Source organism: Osmerus eperlanus, chromosome 10 (assembly GCF_963692335.1).
Source record: "Osmerus eperlanus chromosome 10, fOsmEpe2.1, whole genome shotgun sequence".
NCBI lineage: Eukaryota > Metazoa > Chordata > Actinopteri > Osmeriformes > Osmeridae > Osmerus > Osmerus eperlanus.
The window spans coordinates 474,238-496,443 of NC_085027.1; the positions used below are offsets into that span (position 1 = coordinate 474,238).

Consider the following 22,206-nt stretch of genomic DNA (forward strand, 5'->3'; position numbering starts at 1 on the left):
CAGCCTTGGAGAGAGACGTTCCAGGGGAGGGCTGTATGTGGGAGGATCGAGTTAGGGTTAGGCACAATGGGGGGGGGGGTAGCTGTGCTAGTGAGAGAGTGTGGAGAGGGTGGTAGTGGTGGGGGCAGGGATGGAGGAGGACAGGGGAGGACGGGGGAGGATGGGGGAGGATGGGGGGTGATGTATGGAAGAGTAAGAGTTTATTCACCAGCGTCTGAGAGGGGCTATTCACAGTGTGAGTGTCTATAGTGGGGCACTCAACCATGGAGCCAGAGGGCTTTATCTCCACACGCACACACACGCACACGCACACACACACACACACACACATTCCCCTCTGGTACCTGACAACCTCAAGCAGCTAAGGGTGCCATTGAGGAAAGGAGGAGAGGAGGAGAGGAGGAGAGGGGGAGAGGAGGAGAGGGGGAGAGGGGGAGAGGGGGAGAGGAGGAGAGGGGGAGAGAGAGAAATTCATTCAGGGGAGTCTATCATTCTGTGTGGTGTTGTCTTTACTCCTGAATAGAACCTGAGAGACCCCCCTCTCCCTCTCCTCCCCCTCTCCCCCTCCTCCCCCTCTCCCCCTCCTCCCCCTCTCCCTCTCCTCCCCCTCTCCCTCTCCTCCCCCTCTCCCCCTCCTCCCCCACCCTATCGCCACCCCTCCGACCCTTAAGTGCCTGGTCGTCAGCTTCACTTTTACAAACTGGTAACTCTCTCTCTCTTAATCTCTATCTCCCTCCCGTTTCCTCCTCCTCTCTCGCTCTCACATATTCACTGTATGTAGCTATCCTGAATGCTGTTGATGAACGGCATTGTTAAAAATGAGTTTACACCCCATTTTTATTATTTTAGATGACACTTTTATCTAAATCGAGTTAACATATCACACTATGCCCAAACTGTTTATCTGTCCCCTCCCCCCTTCAGGCACAGGCCCCCATGACACATCCAGACATATGGTTCTCTGATTCGACTCGCCATGCCTGTTCTGGTGCCGTGTCAGAGTGAGTGTGCCACACAGACACTGTGACGAATATGGCGAGGGTGTGTGTGAGGGGTGTGTGTGAATGGAAGAGTGAAAGGGTGTCTGGGTGTGTGAGGGGTGTGTGTGTGTGAGGGGTGTGTGTGTGTCTCTGTGTGTGGGTGTGAGGAGTGGGGGGTGAAGGGGGGAGGGGGGCGGGTGTATGGGGAGGGTGCAGGGCTGGTCAGTGTCCACCCCCGACTCATCCTACATGACAGACTCATCCTACATCCTCATCCGGGGCAGAACATGACATCACACCCTGTCCTGGGCAGGACATGACATCACACCCTGTCCTGGGCAGGACATGACATCACACCCTGTCCTGGGCAGGGTACCCTGGCACACACAGTCAAAATCATCGCTACATTGTTTTGTGTAAATGTTTGTTGTCAATGGAAGCCAGGTGGAAGATTCAACACCTGAGAAGATCCCAGGACATGCTGGATAAATAACTATTATGGAGCAATCAAGAGGGGAACCTAAAGTGTGTGTGTGTGTGTGTGTGGGGGGGGGGGGGTGTGTGTGTGGGGGTGTGTGTGTGTGTGTGTGTGTGTGTGTGTGGGGGGGGGGGTGGGGGGTGGGGGGGGGTGTGTATGTGGTGTGTGTGTTTATGTGGTGTGTGTGTGTGGGGGGGGGGGGTGTGGGTGTGTGTATGTGGTGTGTGTGTTTATGTGGTATGTGTGTGTGTGTGTGATGCAGCACAGAATAAAAGGCTAGTTAGCCACCTAATTCCCCATGTCAAATACAATGGCAGCAATTACAGGGTCATCAGTGTTGGTGGCACATACCTTTCTGTTGCTGTGTGAGTGTGTCAGTGAGTGTGTGTGTGTGTGTGCGTGTGTGTGTGAGAGGGGGTGTGCGTGTCAGTGTCAGCATGTGTGTGTGTGTCTGGTCAAACTGCTCCACAGGGAGATGGTTAGTTACGGCTTCTTATTGACCCGTCACACCCTGGTCACAGCACCAGAGGGGGGGGTCCTCAGTCACTCAGCCAAGGTGAGGTGGATGCTCCGACCAGACCACGCCCACAGCCTAACCCTGGAGTCAACCCCCACCATCTGAGATTGAACAGTTCTACATTTTATTAATATTGGTTCTAATCAGTCAGATTTTGACGGTAACAGGTGTTTTTCGGGTAAATTGATGATAAGAGAAACTTTCAAATTCACCAGCTTCCTTCTGAATACCCTGCAGTCACACGGCTGCAGTAACACGGCTGCAGTAACACGGCTGCAGTCACACGGCTGCAGTCACACGGCTGGTGATTCTGCAGCGACTTCTTCTGATCCTGCTCTCTCCTACCCCCCCCTCCCACCCCCTCCCACCCCCCCTCCCTCCCCCCTCAACTGCCTGCCCTCTCACCCCCCCCCCCCCCCCCACACACGGCCCCTCCGCTCCCAAACCCACCAAAGCAAAGCTCTCTTTGTTAACCTAATGTGCTTTTACCAGTTGCTTTCTGCCAGGAAGACATCTGCTGTGTGACCAGTCAATATTGTGAGGCCAGTTCAAAGCGGCCAGTTCATTATCTGTGTCAGCTTAACAACCAGAGGTAGCAGTAGAGATGGGCGAGTGGTGACAGTGTGGGGGGACACAATGGAGTCCTCATTAACCAGTGATTTATCATGATGGGATGCCCAGTTCAACCTTTGCCCCCCCCCCACCCCCCACCACCCTTCACCACCTCCAGAAAAAGAATCCTCCTATTGTTTGGGTGAGAGGAACTGTGAAAGTGGGGCTGGAGGAAGAAAGAATCAAGTTAAAAAGTCTGGTGAAAAGAGTGTGTGGCGTATGTTCCTGTGTGGAGTGTGTCTTCTACGGTGCAGCATGGAGGAACACAGAGGCTGGTCAAACATTTCCACACAGGGGAATTGACATCAAACGAGAAAATCAAATCTAAAGAGCTTGTGGTTTAGGGTTATGGTGGTTTTCTAACCCTTGACTCCCTCAGATGCCAATAAGGCTTTGACACATTCTTAGTCTGTTGAATTTACATTAAACAAGTTACTCAAAACTTCTGAATGTTTCTGTCGTGTGGAGAGACAGCCTGCAGGGAGAGCAGGTTTCTCACAATACTTCCCCAGACGTTATGATATTTTATATTTTATGATATTACTTGAGAGTTGAATATCAATCCTGTCTGTCTTCCTCTTCCTTCATTCAGTCAAACCCCTCTCTCTTTCACTCAGTCATCCCTCTCTCTTTCACTCAGTCATCCCTCTCTCCTTCACTCAGTCATCCCTCTCTCCTTCAATCAGTCATCCCTCTCCTTCACTCAGTCATCCCTCTCTCCTTCACTCAGTCATCCCTCTCTCTTTCACTCAGTCATCCCTCTCTCCTTCACTCAGTCATCCCTCTCTTCTTCACTCAGTCATCCCTCTCTCCTTCACTCAGTCATCCCTCTCTCCTTCACTCAGTCATCCCTCTCCTTCACTCAGTCATCCCTCTCTCCTTCACTCAGTCATCCCTCTCCTTCACTCAGTCATCCCTCTCTCCTTCACTCAGTCATCCCTCTCTTCTTCACTCAGTCATCCCTCTCTTCTTCACTCAGTCATCCCTCTCTCTTTCACTCAGTCATCCCTCTCTCCTTCACTCAGTCATCCCTCTCTTCTTCACTCAGTCATCCCTCTCTCCTTCACTCAGTCATCCCTCTCTTCTTCACTCAGTCATCCCTCTCTCCTTCACTCAGTCATCCCTCTCTCCTTCACTCAGTCATCCCTCTCCTTCACTCAGTCATCCCTCTCCTTCACTCAGTCATCCCTCTCTCCTTCACTCAGTCATCCCTCTCTCCTTCACTCAGTCATCCCTCTCTCCTTCACTCAGTCATCCCTCTCTTCTTCACTCAGTCATCCCTCTCTCCTTCACTCAGTCATCCCTCTTCTTCACTCAGTCATCCCTCTCTCCTTCACTCAGTCATCCCTCTCTTCTTCATTCAGTTATCCTTCTCTCCTTCACTCAGTCATCCCTCTCTCCTTCACTCAGTCATCCCTCTCTCCTTCATTCAGTCATCCCTCTCTCCTTCACTCAGTCATCCCTCTCTTTTTCACTCAGTCATCCCTCTCTCCTTCACTCAGTCATCCCTCTCCTTCACTCAGTCATCCCTCTCTTCTTCACTCAGTCATCCCTCTCCTTCACTCAGTCATCCCTCTCTTCTTCACTCAGTCATCCCTCTCCTTCACTCAGTCATCCCTCTCTCCTTCACTCAGTCATCCCTCTCCTTCACTCAGTCATCCCTCTCTCCTTCACTCAGTCATCCCTCTCTCCTTCACTCAGTCATCCCTCTCTTCTTCACTCAGTCATCCCTCTCTCCTTCACTCAGTCATCCCTCTCTTCTTCATTCAGTCATCCTTCTCTCCTTCATTCAGTCATCCTTCTCTCCTTCACTCAGTCATCCCTCTCCTTCACCCAGTCATCCCTCTCTCCTTCACTCAGTCATCCCTCTCTCCTTCACTCAGTCATCCCTCTCCTTCACTCAGTCATCCCTCTCTCCTTCACTCAGTCATCCCTCTCTCCTTCACTCAGTCATCCCTCTCTCTTTCACTCAGTCATCCCTCTCTCCTTCACTCAGTCATCCCTCTCTTCTTCACTCAGTCATCCCTCTCTCCTTCACTCAGTCATCCCTCTCTCCTTCACTCAGTCATCCCTCTCTTCTTCACTCAGTCATCCCTCTCTCCTTCACTCAGTCATCCCTCTCTCCTTCACTCAGTCATCCCTCTCTCTTTCACTCAGTCATCCCTCTCTCCTTCACTCAGTCATCCCTCTCTTCTTCACTCAGTCATCCCTCTCTCTTTCACTCAGTCATCCCTCTCTCCTTCACTCAGTCATCCCTCTCTCCTTCACTCAGTCATCCCTCTCTTTCACTCAGTCATCCCTCTCTCCTTCACTCAGTCATCCCTCTCTCCTTCACTCAGCATCAGTGAGACTCTCTCCTTCCTCTCTCCCTGCCGGTGTGAAAGTCTGATATCGCAGTCATGATGGTGTGAAACTAGTCCCATATGTTCTTAAGCATGCTTCATGCATGCATGTGCAGTGAGATCACAGTCCATCCTTGCCCAGAGAGAGACAGCCACAGCACATAAAGCCAGTATAATGAGCGCTTAATGTTGGGTCTCTCTGGACGGAGGAGAAAAGGAATATTCAACGTAGTGGGTTTGTAAAGCGCTGGAGGATACGCCCCTTCTCTCTCCTCACCCCTCCCTCCCTCCCCCTCTCCTTCCCTCCCATGCCTGAATCCATTTGCCTAAATCACTGTGGAAGGAGGCGGGCAGGCATAATGTACCAGCCAAGGTTTGTAAACCGTTTTGTTAACAATGCATTCTGAGAGAACAGAAAGGAGTGGAAGAGGGAGAGATACAGAGGGAGGGAGAGAGAGGGGCAGGGTCGAGGGAGAGATAAAGACGGAGGGAGAGAGAGGGGCAGGGTCGAGGGAGAGATAAAGAGGGAGGGAGAGAGAGGGGCAGGGAAAGGGAGAGATGGCAGAAGGGGGCTTAATGAAGAGCAGGTGGGTGGGTGTGGTGGGGCAGGACTGTTTAGGACAGGGCCTGGTGACTGGTCACACCCCGGTCCCATCTCCACCTCGCCCCCTCCACAACCCCTCCCTCCACTCCCTCCCTCCTCCCTCTCCCCCTCCCTCCCCCTCACTCCTCCGTCCCCCGTCCCTCCGCCTACCCCCTACCCCTCTCCCCCCGTGCACTCTCTCCTCTTCTAAACTGTGCATCCTCCTCACACAGACCAGTTCTTACTTTAGTCACACCACCTGCCTCCACCATTCACACTCACACACACACTCACACACAGATACACTCACACACACTCACATACACACACACAGATACACACACCCTGACTCCCTCACAAATACACCATGGACTATGGTGATCAATAACGTAACAATTACATTTACATTTATTCATTTAGCAGACGCTTTTATCCAAAGCGACTTCCAAGAGAGAGCTTTACAAAGTGCATAGGTCACTGATCATAACAACAAGATAGCCACAAAACATTGCGAGTAGCCAAAACATGAAGCACACATTGTGAACAACCAAAGTAAGTGCCAAAGGGAAGAACCATAAGAGCATGTAGTTAAACAAGTTACAATTCAACAACATGAACTGCTATAAGTGCAAGTGTACCTGTGGAAAAAACAAGCAACAATAATAAAAACAATATATCACAGCGAGTACAAAAATTTTAAATCAGTTACCACTAACCACAAGAGCAACAAGTCTCTGAGCAAGAGTCATTGTGATCCTTGAGGAAACTAACATCGGGTCAAGCGAACCATTCCTAAGTACCGTTGTACTCCCGGAACAAGTGCGTCTTGAGCCTTTTCTTGAAGGTGGAGAGACAGTCAGTGTCTCTGATGGAGGTGGGGAGTTGATTCCACCACTGGGGGGCCAGACAGGAGAAGAGCTTGTGTTGGGACTGGGCGGTCTTGAGCGGTGGGACCACCAGGCGGTTGTCTGAAGAAGACCGTAGGTCTAAGGCTGCAGGAGAGACTTGATGTAGACGGGTGCAGTCCCGTTCACTGCTCAATGGCCAATTATAAGTGATCAGGTCCTATTTTTCAGTCACTGGGTAATTGTTGATCAATGCGGGGCAAGGTCCTGGCTCAGGTCAGTGGTCAGTTGTTCATCTCTACCTCAGTGTGAGGATGGACTGTACAGTAGAGAGACAGTCCTCCACCCTGCAGAGTGTTTACAGCAGGATGGTTCAGTGTTTACATGACATGGACCTATAGAAACACTCCTGCTATTAAATTAACACTTTGCTGTGAAACACATCTGACCTCCTTGTGTGTGACCCCCACCACCACCCCCCACCACCATCACCACCACCATCACCACCACCACTGGCCGGACAGCTATCCCCAGAAGGCCTCTCCGGATCGGGACTGATTTGCTGCATAAGCCCCCCTGTGATTACCCATTAGGCCGGGTCTCTGGTGGCTGGAGTGTGTGGCAGGGTAGCATGTGCACCCTGTCCCTGCCTGGGCGGCTGCTATTGAAGCATCCCTCCCCTGTGCTGCCGATAATTGGCTGTGAGGGCTGTTAGACGGGCCTCCGGCTGCAGGGAACTGAAGGTGACATCTGATCAGACGTCCACTTAGACTCAAAGAGGGCTTGATCTGTGAGCTGTGGTGACAGGGTCTCCTTGGAGACGACACTTTCAGACACGGCTGACTGGCAGGTCTTTACACACACTGAGCACCTCCTCTCATGTGACACGGAGTGTGTGACACACACTGAGCACCTCCTCTCATGTGACACGGAGTGTGTTACACGCTGCAGCTCGGTGGTTAGAGCATTTGATGGCAGATGAAGAGGTTGTAGGGTCAAATCCGTCCATGTATGCTGTTTTGGATGAAAGCGTCTGCTAAATGATCAAATTTTTATTATTAGCATAAGAGGGAAATATTCTCTTGTTATCAATTTATTCAAACTTCAGGGTAGAGGGATTTGTCCATTAAAAAACAACATATTACCATCGCTTTTTAATTACTTTTGAGTAACACCTGGAGGACTAACACCTGGAGGAGGGACTCTCCTGACTGCTCCTCACCAGCTTTCTCTGAGTTGTTCCTGGTCTTCTCTGAGTTGTTCCTGGTCTTCTCTGAGTAGTTCCTGGTCTTCTCTGAGTTGTTCCTGGTCTTCTCTGAGTTGTTCCTGGTCTTCTCTGAGTTGTTCCTGGTCTTCTCTGAGTTTGTTCCTGGTCTTCTCTGAGTTTGTTCCTGGTCTTCTCTGAGTAGTTCCTGGTCTTCTCTGAGTTGTTCCTGGTCTTCTCTGAGTTGTTCCTGGTCTTCTCTGAGTTGTTCCTGGTCTTCTCTGAGTTGTTCCTGGTCTTCTCTGAGTTATTCCTGGTCTTCTCTGAGTTGTTCCTGGTCTTCTCTGAGTTGTTCCTGGTCTTCTCTGAGTTGTTCCTGGTCTTCTCTGAGGGTTCAGGCTCGTCACAGGGGCTGGTCTGACGCCCTCTGTGAAATTGCTTGTAAAAAGAGCTGTCCAAATAATGATGTTATGTTATGATTCGATTTGAAAAACGCAAAGACAACCACACATATTTAACACACACACACACACACACAAACAGCACACCACACACACAATCTTCCATCTAAAATTAAGCACATCTCTTAATTTTTTTTCACAACAAATTTAATTTAAGTTCCAACAGCTTTCTTGTGGATGTGCTCTAGGAGCCTGGACTATGGGGGTCTGGGGCCCCCCTGCTGGCCCCCCTGCTGGCCCCCAGATCAGACAGACTGAGTGTGGTCCAGAGACATCTCCCCTCAATCACCACTTGAGACTGAGCCTCCCCTCTTCCAGCAGCCGGGCCTTACAGCTCTCTGTGTTGACACACCCTGATTAGTTTGGTCAGCGTACAGAATCTCCCAGGAAGCCTGATCTCAGCGTCAATGCTCTTCTCTCTTCATCTCTTCATCCTCCATCCCTCCATCCCTGCTCTGTCACAAAGGCAGAGGGTGGTGCTGGAAGCGGGAAGGGAGACAGGATCAGAGCGCTCCGCTGCTGGGTAAACACATCCAGTTAATGGGCCTGCGCCCAGACCCCCCCCACACCCCCATTACCAGTAGAGGAATGTAGTCAGTCCAGTCATCATGGTGATGCTGAGCTTGCTTATCCTTTAGACACACATAGGGGTCTCACACACAGGCTGTGCACACACACACACAGGCCGTCACACACACAGGCCGTACACACACACACACAGGCCGTACACACACACACACAGGCCGTCACACACACAGGCCGTACACACACACAGGCCGTCACACACACAGGCCGTACACACACACACACAGGCCGTACACACACACAGGCCGTACACACACACAGGCCGTACACACACACACACAGGCCGTACACACACACAGGCCGCACACACACACAGGCCGTACACACACACAGGCCGCACACACACACAGGCCGTACACACACACAGGCCGTACACACACACAGGCTGTACACACACACACACAGGCCGTGCACACACACACAAGCTGTACACACACTGCCACAAACACACAGGCGTCAAACTCACTGCCACACACACAACCCTCACACACTGAAATGCACACCTATTACACTAAATTACACACTCACTGACACACACACACTCACTGACACACTCACTCTGAGATACACAAACACACAAGCCCACATAAATGCATAAATCCATAGAGATCAAAACAGTATAATCTCCAGTATCTCTACTTACATCCTCCAGAGCCCCTATTTGTAAAAATCTCCAGATCTGAGTTAGCTTGCTAGCTAATGGATAATATGCTAATGCTGGTGGGAGGAGGAGCACCGCAAGCTTATGAAGGATTAGCACTTGTTGGCCCTCCCAGGCACCCCGCTGAGCTAGCACGCTAATACAGGTGTTAGTAAACTGGCGTTAGCCTCCAGCTAATTAGCTTCCATTCAGCCAGTGATTGTGTGGCCGGCTCTGCCATTTGTAGTGCTGTTTGCTCATCGGCAGGGAGGTCTCTGTGTTCTGTGGTGGGTCCTACATGATCCGCCTGCCTGGTCCTTTCACTCTGCTCAGAGAGCAGCTGAGCATCACTGGGGTGGGCGTGGGGGGGGGGGGGGGGGGCAGGATGGGACGGGGGTCAGAGAGGCTGGTGGGGCCTGGGTTGGGGGATATATACTGGAGAAGCTGTTCAAAACAACACATTCACACACTCAGGAGGAGACTAGATTCAATGTTATACTGGTTATTTTATTCTTGATCCACATCTCATTAGTTGTGGTTGCTTGCTTCTCTGGGGAAAGCCAACTAACCTTTACTTTCTTCGGTGTGTGTGTGTGTGTGTAATAGAGAGGGATGACAGAACTGGTCACTGGTGTGTGTCCCCATCAGTGTGCTTGGATGTGGGAAAGACACACACACACACACACAAGAGGGTAAAGGTTAGTTGGCTGACATGCCCAGAGCTCTTCTGCTGCCTCTGGTCCTCTCTTCTCCTGCCACAAAGGGGAGATTTAAAACAGCAAACAGATTTACCAGAGAAAACTCAAAGCCAAACACACAAGACCACTAAGAAGCTTTGGTGCGTTATGGTGCTCCTTCACACGGCCACATCAACTGTTCCCTCACTACTGCTCTCCTGGGAAAATGTTGTGTCTAGTCTTGTTTAACCCTTGTGTTATCTTCGGGTCATTCTGACCCATCAGTCATTGTGACCCACCGTCGTATTGCGACAAATTTACCTCATACAAAAACAAAGTGAAGCATTTTCTTTTAACTGTCGGGCTGTCTCAGACCCCCCACATTGGAATGGTTAAAAGAAAATTATTTGTATTTGTTTTTGTATTGGGTAAAATTGGGTAAACACAACGATGGTTCGTTATGAACCTTTGGGTCATGTGACCCGAAGGCAGCACGAGGGTTAACTGACAGGAAGGTTTGAGCCAGGGAGCGCAGGTTGACACAGAGGGTTGTCTTTGTAACTAAAACAGATAGTAAATTAATCATGTAAAAACTTCCTGATAACATTTTTATAATTCAGCATGACCCTCTGTCAAATATGAAAGGCAACTGATACAAAGAGGGTTAGTATTGAACATGAGGAGTGTTCAATGGTGTTGCTTCATAATCAGAACAAAACAGGAAAATACTTTGTAAAATATTCACTACTTTGTTGTGAATATCAAGTAAATCGTTCAGCAGATTTTGGGGTGTTTTGAGTTCCTGTGCCAATGTATCACTTCAGCTTCAGAATAGATACTCTCACATCTCAGCTTCAGATGAGATACTCTCACATCTCAGCTTCAGATGAGATACTCTCACATCTCAGCTTCAGGTGAGATACTCTCACATCTCAGCCTTCAGGTGAGATACTCTCACATCTCAGCTTCAGGTGAGATACTCTCACATCTCAGCTTCAGATGAGATACTCTCACATCTCAGCCTTCAGATGAGATACTCTCACATCTCAGCTTCAGATGAGATACTCTCACATCTCAGCTTCAGATGAGATACTCTCACATCTCAGCCTTCAGATGAGATACTCTCACATCTCAGCTTCAGATGAGATACTCTCACATCTCAGCTTCAGATGAGATACTCTCACATCTCAGCATTCAGATGAGATACTCAAACATCTCAGCTTCAGGTGAGATACTCTCACATCTCAGCCTTCAGATGAGATACTCTCACATCTCAGCTTCAGATGAGATACTCTCACATCTCAGCTTCAGATGAGATACTCTCACAGCTGCATGTTGACAGACCTCTTCACATGTCCCTCTGCAGCACACTGTGACAGATCCAGCATCCATCTGGCTGTCTTTGACATTCGTCACAGAATAGGAGGGGATTTCCTGTTCTCATGGCCGAATAACAAGTAACACAGTGGGACAGTGCGACAGCAGGACACACACTCACTCACTCTCACACACACTTTCTCTCACTCTCTTTCTTTCTTTCTTTCTTTCTTTCTCTCTCTCTCTCTCTCTCTCTCTCTCTCTCTCTCTCTCTCTCTCTCTCTCTCTCTCTCTCTCTCTCTCTCTCTCTCTCTCTCTCTCTCTCTCTCTCTCTCTCTCTCTCTCTCACACACACTCTCTCTCACACACACACTCTCTCTTACATGCACTCTCTCTCTCTCTCTCTCTCTCTCTCTCTCTCTCTCTCTCTCTCTCTCTCTCTCACACACACACTCTCTCTCACACACACACTCTCTCTTACATGCACTCTCTCTCTCTCTCTCTCTCTCTCTCTCTCTATCTCTCTCTCTCTCTCTCACACACACACACACACACACACTCCCTTTCTCTCTATCTCTCTATCTCTCACACACACACACACTCTCTCTCTTACATGCACACTCTCTCTCTCTCTCTCTCTCTCACACACATACACACACTCCCTCTCTCTCTCTCTCTCTCTCTCTCTCTCTCTCTCTCTCTCTCTCTCTCTCTCTCTCTCTATCACACAAACACACAAACACACTACCAGGTCTGAGCAGATGTGGTTGTCCCCCCAGTAGTGTTCCCTCCCTGCTGGGAGTCTGCAGGAGCCCCTGCTCTCCTGGACGTCCTGGTGAAAGCTGCTCTAAGCTGTTTGCTCGTTTAATGATCTCATTGTTTCTCCGTCCAGGAGAAGCAGGTCTCAGCGCTGCTGAGGCACTGGGTCTCTGGGATGGAGATCTGCTCTGAGCTGCATTGATACTCGGCTGAGCTCCGGAGCATTGTGAGGTCCTGGGTCTGGAGTCTGAGCTGTGTGAAAGAGGCAGGAAGGTTCTGGAGTCTTGCTATTGTCTCGCACCTTTCAGCCAATCAGAAGAGCCACATCTGGGGGCCTCTTGAGTCGGTCTAGACATCCAGGACGGGTCGTGTGACACGAAAGACTTTTGCTGCTCTGAGGGTCTGGAATTGTTGCTTCTTCACGCTTTCTGTGAAAATGTGCTTTCTGTACTTAATCTCTGGATTGCTCTAAGTAATAAAAAAACCTGTCCACATCTACTTACATTTACATTTATTATTCAGCAGACGCTTTTATCCAAAGCGACTTCCAAGAGAGAGCTTTACAAAAGTGCATAGGACACTGATCATAACAACGAGATAGCACCAAATATTGCGGGTAGCCAAAACATGAAGCATACATTGTGAAAAACCAAATAAATGCCAATAGGAAGAACCATAAGAGCATGTAGTTAAACAAGTTACAATTACGTAAACAACATGAACCTCAAAAGTGCAAGAGTGTACCTGCAGAAAAGCAAGCAACAATAATATATTTCACAGCGAGTACAATCATTTTTTATAATTTACAACTAACCAACAAGAGCAACAAGTCTCTCAATACTTAATTTTCTTTCTTATTTCAGCTTTCACAAATATAAAGAACAAAGGATCTTTTACTCATTTGTAAAATCTCACATGGTGGAAAAACTTATTTGATATAAATCTTTGTGAGAGAACAGGAAGGAGGCAGTACTTTTTACTTAGCCTTATGCTCGATTCCTGAAACTAAAATGGGGATTAACTAGCAAGGAAATATGAGATGATGGATGGGTCACTGACACAAACAAACAAAAGTCAGAAAAGACTTAGGTAGTAGTCAAGTCTAATGATCTCAACACACACACACAGACTCACAATCACACACACACACACACACACACACACACACACACACACACACACACACACACACACACACACACACACACACACACACAGTCTCACGCACACATACACAGACTCAGGACCACAGGGACTTGTGCAGCATAATAACATCAAACTGTATCTTGATGTGATCGTCACTCTCTAATTGATCTAATCCCCAGCTCACCCCCTCCCCCCCCCACACACACATCTTGCTGCCACCCCACACACACTAACTCACACACAGACACACACACAGACACACACACAGACACACCCACCTTGCTGACCCCAGACAGTCCTTCAGAGTGAGGGTCCAGGGAGAGGGGGCAGCTGATTGGGAGACAATAGGCAGCAGATTGTGCTGTCAGGGTTCATTAATTACCATCATTAGCATCACACTCCTGGGCCTGTGGGCCTAAGCTATAAGCCGAGTGTGTGAGTGTGTGCGTGTGAGTGTGTGTGTCTGTTGCTGAATATAGTACGTACATGAATGAGTGTCTGTCTGAATAAACACAACTGTGTCCAAACATACAGTACAGACATGGAAACAACACGCTGTACCCCACGGAAAAAGGAAAGAATCTTAAATACTTAATTTGCTTAAAGTAGGATATAAAACATGACGCGAATAATGAATTGCACATTTAATCAGTCCAGTTCTCCACTGTCATTAAGACCAGCCTTTTAAAATGGCAGGGAATCATCTAGACGTTTTCTGACCTGACCAAGAAGAACAGTCTCTCTGTGATCCATAAGTCCTTTTAAGTAACCATTGACCTCAGCATGTCTGCCCCCAGCCGCGGGGCTCTGAAAGGAAATTGAACCACGTTTCTGACACGCACACTGCGACACAGGACTGGGCTTCCTCCACTGGCTTCCTGTCTGATCGATGGGGGAGATAATGACTCCACAGGTGAGACAGACAGGAGCCCAGCGGGGGCCCAGGGGGGGGGCTGCCCCCCCGCAGCTAGCTCCAATTAGCACCCACGGCCTGGGAACAAAAGAGACGACATTTCGTTTCAGCGGAGTGCCAGTTAAAGGCCTCCTCTCTCCACCTTGTACTCTCTCTCCTCTCCTCTCTTTCTGTCTCTTTCTGCTGATGTTTCTCAACGATCATCCCCCTCTCTCTGCTCTGGGAGGACGCTCGGTCGATGCCCAGTGTTGTCAGAGGCGGGGAGGTTGAGATTGTGGAGCGTTGATGAATTCATTGTGTGTCAGTGACTGGCTGTGTGAGGGGGGTTTTAGTTAATGAAAACCACAGGAGATCTGGAGGAAAGTAACATGTTTTTTTGAAGCAGCTGATTGATTTACATGACACACACATGTTACTGCAGCGTCCTACATTATGGGAGCACAGACATCTTAAAGTCGTCTGTATTCATACTGTTAATCAAAGCAGACATCAGGCACACACAGTTATGTGTTTTCTAAACACATGACATTCTCTGACAATGCTGAACCATGTCATTTTCACAGCTGTGGCAGAGATTTGAGAGTGCTCCCGTGGTCTGAGTTCAGACTGTGAGACTTTGACTTCACAGACAGGTGTTGGACAGGTACTTGGACTGGTCTGGTAGCCGAGATGTGGTTACTTTACACTGTGTCTGGTAGCTGAGATGTTACTTTACACTGTGTCTGGTAGCTGAGATGTTACTTTACACTGTGTCTGGTAGCTGAGATGTGGTTACTTTACACTGTGTCTGGTAGCTGAGATGTGGTTACTTTACACTGTGTCTGGTAAGACACACTTTAAGTGGCTTTAGATAAAAACATCACAAAGTAAAAATAAAATGTGAATGAAATTAATCAAACGTAACCCGAGACTGTGTGATTCTGAAGGACAGCAGCAGGTGAAAACACAGCCGCCAGCAGTTTGTCTTCAGAACACAACAGGTGAAGAATTCATGGAGAGCGAGCAGCAACGGTTTAAAGCTTGATTTGAAATTCAGAGATATTATAAAGTGGATTGGGAAATGATTCAGGGAATTTTGTTCTCATTATTGTATATAATTTAAATGATCTTGAAATGAACCAAATAAGAAAATATCTATATTCTTTTACTTTAAAACCCTAAATACATTTAAATAACGTGTTAATACAAATACATTTCAAGTAATTTAAAGACTTTCAAGGCACTCTTCTTTTCCAATAACTTTAAAGACTGAAAATAAATCTTGAAATGCTTTTTAAATGCCACAAAACTTGGAGCAACTTGACAAAATATACAAATTCAGGCTGAGGTATACCCTAAGAATGAAAAGCGGTACTGCCCTCTGCTGTCGATTGGTCACAATCATGGTTTCTGTCCAATAGGGTCCAGCTGGGTGGAGGTCTGCTCCAGCTGCAGACCTCTCTCCTCTGGCCCCTCAGACCTCTCTCCTCAGGCCCCTCAGACCTCTCTCCTCAGGCCCCTCAGACCTCTCTCCTCAGGCCCCTCAGACCTCTCTCCTCAGGCCCCTCAGACCTCTCTCCTCAGACCCCTCAGACCTCTCTCCTCTGGCCCCTCAGACCTCTCTCCTCTGGCCCCTCAGACCTCTCTCCTCAGGCCCCTCAGACCTCTCTCCTCAGGCCCCTCAGACCTCTCTCCTCAGACCCCTCAGACCTCTCTCCTCAGGCCCCTCAGACCTCTCTCCTCTGGCCCCTCAGACCTCTCTCCTCAGGCCCCTCAGACCTCTCTCCTCAGACCCCTCAGACCTCTCTCCTCAGGCCCCTCAGACCTCTCTCCTCAGACCCCTCAGACCTCTCTCCTCAGGCCCCTCAGACCTCTCTCCTCAGGCCCCTCAGACCTCTCTCCTCTGGCCCCTCAGACCTCTCTCCTCTGGCCCCTCAGACCTCTCTCCTCTGGCCCCTCAGACCTCTCTCCTCAGGCCCCTCAGAACTCTCTCCTCTGGCCCCTCAGACCTCTCTCCTCTGGCCCCTCAGACCTCTCTCCTCAGGCCCCTCAGAACTCTCTCCTCAGGCCCCTCAGAACTCTCTCCTCTGGCCCCTCAGACCTCTCTCCTCTGGCCCCTCAGACCTCTCTCCTCTGGCCCCTCAGACCTCTCTCCTCTGGCCCCTCAGACCTCTCTCCTCAGGCCCCTCAGAACTCTCTCCTCAGGCCCCTCAGAACTCTCTCCTCTGGCCCCTCAGACCTCTCTCCTCTGGCCCCTCAGACCTCTCTCCTCAGGCCCCTCAGACCTCTCTCCTCAGGCCTCTCAGACCTCTCTCCTCAGGCCCCTCAGAACTCTCTCCTCAGACCCCTCAGACCTCTCTCCTCTGGCCTCTCAGACCTCTCTCCTCTGGCCCCTCAGAACTCTCTCCTCAGGCCCCTCAGACCTCTCTCCTCAGGCCCCTCAGACCTCTCTCCTCAGACCCCTCAGACCTCTCTCCTCTGGCCCCTCAGACCTCTCTCCTCTGGCCCCTCAGACCTCTCTCCTCAGGCCCCTCAGACCTCTCTCCTCTGGCCCCTCAGACCTCTCTCCTCAGACCCCTCAGACCTCTCTCCTCTGGCCCCTCAGACCTCTCTCCTCTGGCCCCTCAGACCTCTCTCCTCTGGCCCCTCAGACCTCTCTCCTCTGGCCCCTCAGACCTCTCTCCTCTGGCCCCTCAGACCTCTCTCCTCAGGCCCCTCAGACCTCTCTCCTCAGGCCCCTCAGACCTCTCTCCTCAGGCCCCTCAGACCTCTCTCCTCTGGCCCCAGACCTCTCTCCTCAGGCCCCTCAGAACTCTCTCCTCTGGCCCCTCAGACCTCTCTCCTCTGGCCCCTCAGACCTCTCTCCTCAGACCCCTCAGAACTCTCTCCTCTGGCCCCTCAGAACTCTCTCCTCAGGCCCCTCAGACCTCTCTCCTCAGGCCCCTCAGACCTCTCTCCTCTGGCCCCTCAGACCTCTCTCCTCAGGCCCCTCAGACCTCTCTCCTCAGGCCTCTCAGACCTCTCTCCTCAGACCCCTCAGACCTCTCTCCTCTGGCCCCTCAGACCTCTCTCCTCAGGCCCCTCAGACCTCTCTCCTCAGGCCCCTCAGACCTCTCTCCTCAGGCCCCTCAGACCTCTCTCCTCAGACCCCTCAGACCTCTCTCCTCTGGCCCCTCAGACCTCTCTCCTCAGACCCCTCAGACCTCTCTCCTCTGGCCCCTCAGACCTCTCTCCTCTGGCCCCTCAGACCTCTCTCCTCAGGCCCCTCAGACCTCTCTCCTCAGGCCCCTCAGACCTCTCTCCTCTGGCCCCTCAGAACTCTCTCCTCAGGCCCCTCAGACCTCTCTCCTCTGGCCCCTCAGACCTCTCTCCTCAGACCCCTCAGACCTCTCTCCTCAGGCCCCTCAGACCTCTCTCCTCAGGCCCCTCAGACCTCTCTCCTCAGACCCCTCAGACCTCTCTCCTCAGACCCCTCAGACCTCTCTCCTCTGGCCCCTCAGACCTCTCTCCTCAGGCCCCTCAGACCTCTCTCCTCTGGCCCCTCAGACCTCTCTCCTCAGGCCCCTCAGACCTCTCTCCTCTGGCCCCTCAGACCTCTCTCCTCTGGCCCCTCAGACCTCTCTCCTCAGACCCCTCAGACCTCTCTCCTCTGGCCCCTCAGACCTCTCTCCTCAGGCCCCTCAGAACTCTCTCCTCTGGCCCCTCAGACCTCTCTCCTCTGGCCCCTCAGACCTCTCTCCTCAGGCCCCTCAGAACTCTCTCCTCAGGCCCCTCAGAACTCTCTCCTCTGGCCCCTCAGACCTCTCTCCTCAGGCCCCTCAGAACTCTCTCCTCTGGCCCCTCAGACCTCTCTCCTCTGGCCCCTCAGACCTCTCTCCTCTGGCCCCTCAGACCTCTCTCCTCAGGCCCCTCAGACCTCTCTCCTCTGGCCCCTCAGACCTCTCTCCTCTGGCCCCTCAGACCTCTCTCCTCTGGCCCCTCAGACCTCTCTCCTCAGGCCCCTCAGACCTCTCTCCTCAGGCCTCTCAGACCTCTCTCCTCAGACCCCTCAGACCTCTCTCCTCAGGCCCCTCAGACCTCTCTCCTCAGACCCCTCAGACCTCTCTCCTCAGGCCCCTCAGACCTCTCTCCTCAGGCCCCTCAGACCTCTCTCCTCTGGCCCCTCAGACCTCTCTCCTCTGGCCCCTCAGACCTCTCTCCTCAGGCCCCTCAGAACTCTCTCCTCTGGCCCCTCAGACCTCTCTCCTCTGGCCCCTCAGAACTCTCTCCTCAGGCCCCTCAGACCTCTCTCCTCAGGCCCCTCAGACCTCTCTCCTCTGGCCCCTCAGACCTCTCTCCTCTGGCCCCTCAGACCTCTCTCCTCTGGCCCCAGACCTCTCTCCTCAGGCCCCTCAGACCTCTCTCCTCTGGCCCCTCAGACCTCTCTCCTCTGGCCCCTCAGACCTCTCTCCTCTGGCCCCTCAGACCTCTCTCCTCAGGCCCCTCAGACCTCTCTCCTCTGGCCCCTCAGACCTCTCTCCTCAGGCCCCTCAGACCTCTCTCCTCAGGCCTCTCAGACCTCTCTCCTCAGACCCCTCAGACCTCTCTCCTCTGGCCCCTCAGACCTCTCTCCTCAGGCCCCTCAGACCTCTCTCCTCAGGCCCCTCAGACCTCTCTCCTCAGGCCCCTCAGACCTCTCTCCTCAGACCCCTCAGACCTCTCTCCTCTGGCCCCTCAGACCTCTCTCCTCAGACCCCTCAGACCTCTCTCCTCTGGCCCCTCAGACCTCTCTCCTCAGGCCCCTCAGACCTCTCTCCTCTGGCCCCTCAGACCTCTCTCCTCAGGCCCCTCAGACCTCTCTCCTCAGGCCCCTCAGACCTCTCTCCTCAGGCCCCTCAGACCTCTCTCCTCAGGCCCCTCAGACCTCTCTCCTCTGGCCCCTCAGAACTCTCTCCTCAGACCCCTCAGACCTCTCTCCTCAGGCCCCTCAGACCTCTCTCCTCAGGCCCCTCAGACCTCTCTCCTCAGACCCCTCAGACCTCTCTCCTCAGGCCCCTCAGACCTCTCTCCTCAGGCCCCTCAGACCTCTCTCCTCAGACCCCTCAGACCTCTCTCCTCAGACCCCTCAGACCTCTCTCCTCTGGCCCCTCAGACCTCTCTCCTCAGGCCCCTCAGACCTCTCTCCTCAGGCCCCTCAGACCTCTCTCCTCAGACCCCTCAGACCTCTCTCCTCAGGCCCCTCAGACCTCTCTCCTCAGGCCCCTCAGACCTCTCTCCTCAGACCCCTCAGAACTCTCTCCTCTGGCCCCTCAGACCTCTCTCCTCTGGCCCCTCAGACCTCTCTCCTCAGGCCTCTCAGAACTCTCTCCTCAGACCCCTCAGACCTCTCTCCTCTGGCCCCTCAGACCTCTCTCCTCTGGCCCCTCAGACCTCTCTCCTCTGGCCCCTCAGAACTCTCTCCTCAGACCCCTCAGACCTCTCTCCTCAGGCCCCTCAGACCTCTCTCCTCTGGCCCCTCAGACCTCTCTCCTCAGGCCCCTCAGACCTCTCTCCTCAGGCCTCTCAGACCTCTCTCCTCTGGCCCCTCAGACCTCTCTCCTCAGGCCCCTCAGACCTCTCTCCTCAGGCCCCTCAGAACTCTCTCCTCAGGCCCCTCAGACCTCTCTCCTCTGGCCCCTCAGACCTCTCTCCTCAGGCCTCTCAGACCTCTCTCCTCTGGCCCCTCAGACCTCTCTCCTCAGGCCCCTCAGACCTCTCTCCTCAGGCCCCTCAGACCTCTCTCCTCTGGCCCCTCAGAACTCTCTCCTCAGACCCCTCAGACCTCTCTCCTCAGGCCCCTCAGACCTCTCTCCTCAGACCTCTCTCCTCAGGCCCCTCAGACCTCTCTCCTCAGGCCCCTCAGAACTCTCTCCTCAGACCCCTCAGACCTCTCTCCTCAGGCCCCTCAGACCTCTCTCCTCTGGCCCCTCAGACCTCTCTCCTCTGGCCCCTCAGACCTCTCTCCTCTGGCCTCTCAGACCTCTCTCCTCTGGCCCCTCAGAACTCTCTCCTCAGGCCCCTCAGACCTCTCTCCTCTGGCCCCTCAGACCTCTCTCCTCAGGCCCCTCAGACCTCTCTCCTCTGGCCCCAGACCTCTCTCCTCAGGCCCCTCAGACCTCTCTCCTCAGACCTCTCTCCTCAGGCCCCTCAGACCTCTCTCCTCTGGCCCCTCAGACCTCTCTCCTCAGACCCCTCAGAACTCTCTCCTCAGGCCCCTCAGACCTCTCTCCTCAGGCCCCTCAGACCTCTCTCCTCAGGCCCCTCAGACCTCTCTCCTCAGACCCCTCAGAACTCTCTCCTCAGGCCCCTCAGACCTCTCTCCTCAGGCCCCTCAGACCTCTCTCCTCAGGCCCCTCAGACCTCTCTCCTCAGGCCCCTCAGACCTCTCTCCTCAGGCCCCTCAGAACTCTCTCCTCAGGCCCCTCAGACCTCTCTCCTCTGGCCCCTCAGACCTCTCTCCTCTGGCCCCTCAGACCTCTCTCCTCTGGCCCCTCAGACCTCTCTCCTCTGGCCCCAGACCTCTCTCCTCAGGCCCCTCAGACCTCTCTCCTCAGACCTCTCTCCTCAGGCCCCTCAGACCTCTCTCCTCTGGCCCCTCAGACCTCTCTCCTCTGGCCCCTCAGACCTCTCTCCTCTGGCCCCTCAGACCTCTCTCCTCAGACCCCTCAGACCTCTCTCCTCAGACCCCTCAGAACTCTCTCCTCAGGCCCCTCAGACCTCTCTCCTCAGGCCCCTCAGACCTCTCTCCTCAGACCCCTCAGACCTCTCTCCTCTGGCCTCTCAGACCTCTCTCCTCTGGCCCCTCAGACCTCTCTCCTCAGACCCCTCAGACCTCTCTCCTCTGGCCTCTCAGACCTCTCTCCTCTGGCCCCTCAGACCTCTCTCCTCTGGCCCCTCAGACCTCTCTCCTCTGGCCCCTCAGACCTCTCTCCTCTGGCCCCTCAGACCTCTCTCCTCAGGCCCCTCAGACCTCTCTCCTCTGGCCCCTCAGACCTCTCTCCTCTGGCCCCTCAGACCTCTCTCCTCTGGCCCCTCAGACCTCTCTCCTCAGGCCCCTCAGACCTCTCTCCTCAGGCCCCTCAGACCTCTCTCCTCAGACCCCTCAGACCTCTCTCCTCAGGCCCCTCAGACCTCTCTCCTCAGGCCCCTCAGACCTCTCTCCTCAGGCCCCTCAGACCTCTCTCCTCTGGCCCCTCAGACCTCTCTCCTCTGGCCCCTCAGACCTCTCTCCTCTGGCCCCTCAGACCTCTCTCCTCTGGCCCCTCAGACCTCTCTCCTCAGGCCCCTCAGACCTCTCTCCTCAGGCCCCTCAGACCTCTCTCCTCTGGCCCCTCAGACCTCTCTCCTCAGACCCCTCAGACCTCTCTCCTCAGGCCCCTCAGACCTCTCTCCTCTGGCCCCTCAGACCTCTCTCCTCAGGCCCCTCAGACCTCTCTCCTCTGGCCCCTCAGACCTCTCTCCTCTGGCCCCTCAGACCTCTCTCCTCTGGCCCCTCAGACCTCTCTCCTCAGACCCCTCAGACCTCTCTCCTCAGGCCCCTCAGACCTCTCTCCTCTGGCCCCTCAGACCTCTCTCCTCTGGCCCCTCAGACCTCTCTCCTCTGGCCCCTCAGACCTCTCTCCTCAGACCCCTCAGAACTCTCTCCTCAGGCCCCTCAGACCTCTCTCCTCTGGCCCCTCAGACCTCTCTCCTCTGGCCCCTCAGACCTCTCTCCTCTGGCCCCTCAGACCTCTCTCCTCAGGCCCCTCAGACCTCTCTCCTCTGGCCCCTCAGACCTCTCTCCTCTGGCCCCTCAGACCTCTCTCCTCTGGCCCCTCAGACCTCTCTCCTCTGGCCCCTCAGACCTCTCTCCTCAGACCCCTCAGACCTCTCTCCTCAGGCCCCTCAGACCTCTCTCCTCTGGCCCCTCAGACCTCTCTCCTCAGGCCCCTCAGACCTCTCTCCTCTGGCCCCTCAGACCTCTCTCCTCAGGCCCCTCAGACCTCTCTCCTCTGGCCCCTCAGACCTCTCTCCTCAGACCCCTCAGACCTCTCTCCTCAGGCCCCTCAGACCTCTCTCCTCTGGCCCCTCAGACCTCTCTCCTCTGGCCCCTCAGACCTCTCTCCTCAGGCCCCTCAGACCTCTCTCCTCTGGCCCCTCAGACCTCTCTC

General features: G+C 53.2%; 1 protein-coding gene across 1 annotated transcript in view; it reads right to left on the minus strand.

Annotated features, from left to right (window-relative positions):
• dis3l (DIS3 like exosome 3'-5' exoribonuclease) overlaps positions 1 to 15,292 on the minus strand; it is a 208,260-nt gene extending 192,968 nt beyond the window's left edge. Inside the window, exon 1 of the mRNA XM_062470685.1 lies at positions 15,283 to 15,292. The gene's annotated coding sequence lies outside the window, so the exon portion shown is untranslated. The remainder of the gene's footprint in view (positions 1 to 15,282) is intronic.
• Between the last annotated feature and the right edge of the window lie 6,914 nt (positions 15,293 to 22,206).